The following is a 6,519-nucleotide window of genomic DNA, read 5'->3' as shown; positions in this document are numbered from 1 at the left end:
ATGACCAAGAAGCAAGTTGGGGAGAAAAGAATTTGCTTAGCTTACACTTCCACATTGCTGTTCATCACCAAAGATGTCAGGAACTCAAGCAGGTCAGGAAGCAGGAGCTGATGCAGAGGTCATGGAGGGATGTTACTTACTGGCTTGCTTCCTCTGCCTTGCTCAGCTTGCTTTCTTATAGAATTCAGGACTACCAGCCCAGGGATGGCACCACCCACAATGGGCTCTCCCAGCCTTGATCACTAATTGAGAAAATGCCTTACAGCTGGATCTCATGGAGGCATTTCCTCAAGGGAGGCTCCTTTCTCTGTGATAACTCCAGCTTGTGTCAAGTTGACACACAAAACCAGCCTGTGCATTTACTAACCTGGTAAAAAGCTTATAGTAGTAAAGAAGTCATAGAGAAGAACAGGTCTTCAATAAATGGAGATGATTTTAAAATGTTCATTTTAAAACATTGGAGCATCTGTTCTTCTGCCTTCTGGCCCAGGATCATCTGACAGACCTTAGCGCTGCAGAATTATTAAGGGCTGATTACTCTGTCTAGGCAGATATAATCAGTCGACTAAGTGTCCAGGTGTTCAGAGGTCTCTATAAATTGGCTAAGTTTTAGAAGCTATGCTTTGTGCTTCCCACAATTATAGTTAACTCAGTCATTCTGGATTTCTGACGGGGTTGAAAACATATAGCTATTTACCTTAAGAGAAAAGATTTGAGTGGATGGTCGGCAGCTGACATTCATCCTAAAGCCAGGTTCAGAACTAAATGTTTTAGTTAGAATAGATGACAGAGGAGCTGGTTAGTCAACAAAAGGATGGACTGGGTATTAGGACTATCCTGTACCTCACTGGTACAAATTGGCATAATTATGCTCTAATTGTATTTTGAGAGAAAAGTTTCATTTTAACAGGAAGGGTGATGTGTAGGAGGAGCTAAGGTAGGAGGAGTACTGAGAGGAAGAAAAGGAGTAAGAAGAGGAGAAGAAGAAGGAGAGGAGAAGCTAGGTGATGAAAGAGAGAGAAAGAGGGGAAAGACAGGGAGGCAGATATTCATGTATCTCCACCAGTCAAAGATAGTTGTTATATCTAGGTTGGTCAGTGGGTTACACCTCTGATTGAACAATTCCAAACTTATAAAGCCTATGATTAACATTATTTTAAAAAAATGTATAAATGCAAAAAGGAAAAGGGGGCATGGGATAGGGGTTTTCTAAGGGGGGGAATGGGGAAAGGGGATGGCATCTGAAGTGTAAATAAAATATCTAATAAAAAAAAGGAAAAAAAATTAAAATGGTCATTTTATATCATTCCAACTTATAAATAAGGGGCGGAGGCAGTTCTGCTTAGGATAAAAATTACCTAAAACTTAAAGTGCTTCTTCTTATAATAATGTGTACCCAGAACATCTGGTCAGACAGATGGGAAAGCTGATATGGCCTGTCCAGATGGAAAAAAAAGGGGGTGGGGGTGTATTCTTGTTAAAGAAAAAAAGTGCTGATATTTGAATACTACTAGATATTTATTTGTGTTCAGAGCTGATTTCATCTCTAAATAGTTTAAAATATTTATGAAAAACATACAATAGGAAATATTCTGATGCCTTGCATGTAAAAATAGATTAGGTGGACTACAAAGCATCCATTTGTTCAGCAAAACACTTTATATCACACCATGTTCATTTTGTTTTCAGGGATAAAGGCATGGAATGTTGTTTATAAATCAAAGAAGCAAATCTGGCTACAAATGGCTTAATGTAAATACACTCTCAATAAGAGGTATCTTCACAAGTTCAAGGCCCATGGCAGATCTTGCAACAGACACAAGGCATAAGATAAACAGCACTGTAAGTGCTTAGATAGTAAATAAAAGGATGTAAAATATTTCACTTTTTGTAAAAAATATGTTTCCCCAGACCCAACCCCCAGGCTCTGAAACAGAACACTAGCTGCAACCTCCCTTTCCCTGTCCACATCTCCTGTGAATCCCACAGACTAACTCTCTGCCTCCCTTCCCAGAGTTGACACTGTGTCCCAGTCCCTAACCCAAGCAGGTACCTACTGCTCAACTACAGGTCATGCTTGCCAAAATTCTGCTCCTGCTCCTGCTCCTGCTCCTGCTCCTGCTCCTGCTCCTGCTCCTGCTCCTGCTCCTGCTCCTGCTCCTGCTCCTGCTCCTGCTCCTGCTCCTGCTCCTGCTCCTGCTCCTGCTCCTGCTCCTGCTCCTGCTCCTGCTCCTGCTCCTGCTCCTGCTCCTGCTCCTGCTCCTGCTCCTGCTCCTGCTCCTGCTCCTGCTCCTGCTCCTGCTCCTGCTCCTGCTCCTGCTCCTGCTCCTGCTCCTGCTCCTGCTCCTGCTCCTGCTCCTGCTCCTGCTCCTGCTCCTGCTCCTGCTCCTGCTCCTGCCTGCTCCTGCTGCCTGCTCCTGCTCCTGCTTTATTCTTTCTGATCCCCTGAACCCAATTTTCAGGGTGGTCACTAGTGCTGCAATTCTCACCAGAGAAATCTGAAATGATGAAGAAACACTTAAAGAAAAGTTCAAGAGCTTAGCCATCAGGGAAATAGACATCAAAACTACTCCGAGATTCAATCTTACACCTGTCAGAATGGCTAAGATCAAAAACTCAAGTGACAACTCATGCTAACAAGGATGTGGAACAAGGGGAGCACTCCTCCATTGCTGGTGACAGTGCAAACATTTATTACTTTGGAAATCAATAATGGTGGTTCTTCAGGAAATTTGGAATAGATATACCTCAAAAGTCAGCTATCCCACTCTTGGGCATATTCCCAAAGCATGCTCCATCCTATCATAAGGACACTTGTTCAACTATGCTTATGGCAGCATATTATTCATAATAGCCAGAAACTGAAAACAACCTAGATGTCCCTCAAGAGAAAAATAGATAAACAAAATGTAGCACATTTATTTAATTGTGTATTACTCAGCTATTTAAAAGGTAACATCATGAAATTTGTAAGAAAATGGATGCAGCTAGAAAAAAACCTTTCTCAATAAGTTAACGCAGACCAAGGAAGACAAATAGTGTACGTATTCACTTATAAGTGGATATTATCTGTTAATAAATGGTAATCAAGCTATCATCCATATATTCAGAAAGGTTGGGTAAAGAGGAGATGTCTATAAGGGACACATGGATCTCCCTGGGAAAGAGGAATAGAATAGATTTTTGTGGGTAAACTGGGAGCAGGAGGGATCAGGTGTGTGTGTGTGTGTGTGTGTGTGTGTGTGTGTGTGTGTAGGGGGTGGGACTGAAAGAGAAAGTAGTGGGAGAGATGTCTAGAATTGAGGGGCACTTGGGGAATGGATGAGATGGAAACCGAGAGCAGTGAAATCTTCCTGTAATCTATGAACATGAGATTAGTGAAGCCTCTTAGTAATGGAGGATACAAAATCCCAGTTGGCCATCTCTTGTAGCCAGGCAAGTTTTCCAGTGGTAAGACCAGGTTGCTTTCAGTTGAGTTGTTGGCCAAGGGGTACCATGGAGACCCCTAAAAAAAAACCAAGGCTGGTGCTAGGACAGAAGATTGTTCTTTGAGAACTGGAAATGGGGCCCCATTGTTGAGGAGAATAACCACACAGCTCATTGAATGTGGAGAGGTCAACCTGGTGTCTACATGGTGACTTTACCCCTATATTCTGGTCTCTTCAGTATGGGAAGGTACTCTAAAGGCTACCAAAAGAGAAATATGAAAACAACCCAGTTATAAAGCCTTTTACCTATAATCTGTCCACCCTGCAAGATGTGCTGAGGGAATGGTGGATCAGAACTTACAAGTTGGAGTGGCCAATCAATGATTCATTTAAGTTGAGTCCCACACCACAAGAAGAAGCTTATGACAGATAGTGCTTGGATGGCCAGGAACCAGAAACTGGGTAGTCCAGGGACCTAGGATCTAGGGTGCTTTGTCCAGTTATAATCAGAGAGGATTCCTCAGGCAGCAGATGGGAGAGATGCAGAGATCCACAGACATTATTTGGAGAGAGATTTTATATGAGAAGTCCCTATTGGGTCTCCTCCCTGGGAGTTCAGGGAATCTCACAGAAGAGGGGGTAGAAGAATTCTAGGAGGCAGAGGGAATGGAGGACACCAGAAGAGCACTGCCCACTGAATCTATGAAGCAGGGTGCATATGGGCTCCCAGAAACTGAATCAGCAAGCCTGGGGCCTGCACCAGGTCCTCTGATTATCTGTTGTGTCTATTAGCTTGGTGTATTTGTGAGACTTCTGACAGTAGAGAAGAGGTGTCTCTGACTTTTTTGCCTGCTCTTGAGACTCTTTTCTTCCTATTAGGTTGCCTTGTCCACCTTCAGTTGGAGGGCTCTTGCCTTGTCTTGCCTTATTTTATTTTGTTTTGTCATGTTTAGTTGTCTTTTGGAAGCTTGCTCTTTTCTGATGGGTGATGGAGGAATGGAACTGGACAAGAGAGAAGGTTGGGGGAAGTTAAGAGAAGGAAGGGGAAACTGTGGCCGGGATGTATGGTAGGAGAGAGGAGTCTATTTTAAAGAAAAAAGAAAAAGAATTGCAACTTAACTTTAATGTTAATAAAACATGGAGAAACGCACAAGAATTTGTTATTAAAAGAAAACTTCTAATAATCGAGTTAAAAGATTAAATGTCCAACCCTGGCTATTTACTTTGAGAGAAAAGATCTGAGTAGATGGTTTTCAGCTGACATTCATTCTAAACCCCCCCCCCCCCCAAAAAAAAGGCCAGGATCAAAAGTAAGTGTTTTAGTTAGAAGAGATGACAGAGGTTCTGGTTAGTCAACAAAATGATGGACTGGGTATTAGGACTATCTTGTACTTCACTGGTACAATTAGGAATAACTATGCTCTAACTGTATTTTGAGAGAAAAGTTCTACTTTAACAGGAAGAGTGATATGTAGGAGGAGCTAAGTGGGAAGGAGTGCTGAGAGGAAGAGATGGAGTAAGGAGAGAAGATGAAGGAGAGGAGAAGCTAGGTGATGAGAGAGAGAGAGAGAGAAAGAGAGAGGGGGCATGGAGGCAGATGTTCACAGGTCTCCACCAGTCAAAGATAGTTTTTATATCTAGGTTGGGTATTGGGTTACGCTTCTGATTGAGCATTACCAAACTTATAAATCCTTTGATTAACATTTAAAAAAATTGTATAAAAGCAAAAAGGAAAGGGGGGGCATGGGACAGGGATTTTCTAGGGAGGGGAAATGGGGAAAGGGGATGGCATCTGAAATGTAAATAAAATAAAAAAATAAAAAAAATAAAAAAGGGAAAAATTTAAAAAAATATCAAAAAAAGAATTGCAACTTAACTTTAATGTTAATAAAACATGGAGAAACGCACAAAAATTTGTTATAATAGAAAACTTCTAATAATCGAGTTAAAAGATTAAATGTCTAATTCTTGGTGGACATACTTTAAAATCAATTGATAGCCATTGTCTTTTTAAGTAGTGAAACTATATATACTTTTAAATATATAAAACCATAAAGCTAAGTTCATTTAACACACTTTCGTAGGTTTCCTTGAGAAGTGTTTACAAACCTGGACGTTTCTACATTTAGGCAGTTTACAAGCTGGCTGGCTTTTAAGAAATATCTTACAAAGCAGCTTGGGTTCTGAAATCCCCAGGTTTATCCAGGCTTATCCCTCGGTGAACACTCAGGCCGTCTGTGCGGGATTGTGATCAGTAAATGAAGTGAAAATTGAAATGAGGTAACTAGTATATGCTCTCGGTTTCATATATATTTTCCAGATAACCATGCTTTCATTTTCCTTGGAATAAGAACCTACCCAGAAATCTTGTCTCTCCCTTGGAGCAATGAAGCAGTTCTGTTTCACAAACGGCAGATGTGATGAGAAGCATGCCGACTAACATCCCTGCAGCTCATTCTGAATGGTCTGATAATTCCCCGGTGCAGTAAACGCATTTTATTTCTAAGTGTTAGACATTTATTACTGGAAGATATACTGCCTGTGTTTCTAGATATTAGCAAAAGTTACATTTGATTGGCCAACAGTTGTGCATTAATGGCCCTCAAGAGAATGTGGAGAATATGTGGAGTGTGAGAGAGGCCCATTCTCCTAGCCTTGGTTGCCAAGTGTATCCAGTGACGCCTCTGATTTAAAATGGTGAAATGAATATACTCAGGGGAAGCATTAGGCATTGTGAGTGCTGTAATTCAAGGTATGTGAAAACCAGCCATCTCCAAGAAGCCAGAGAATTGGATGTAGGGAACAGTGCTGGTGTTTCTGTTTCTAAATTATTTTCAATTTAGCAAATTTAACAAATTCATGCACAGAATTTGTTAAGATTATGAATATAATCCAACTATAACTATACTAATAGCTATAGATCTTCAACCACCTAGGGTATTAATCTATACTGTATTTTCAAAATATAACCCTACAAAATATCCTTATTAAATCAAGTTTAACAGCCATTAAATACACAATTAAACATTTAAATTATAGTCTATTTATAGTTAAATGGGTAAAGTTTAAGATAAATATTAGCTCGATTTTG

This window comes from Arvicanthis niloticus, chromosome 12 (assembly GCF_011762505.2).
Source record: "Arvicanthis niloticus isolate mArvNil1 chromosome 12, mArvNil1.pat.X, whole genome shotgun sequence".
NCBI lineage: Eukaryota > Metazoa > Chordata > Mammalia > Rodentia > Muridae > Arvicanthis > Arvicanthis niloticus.
The sequence above is the reverse complement of the archived record's forward strand: the minus strand, read 5'-3'. Positions refer to the sequence as shown.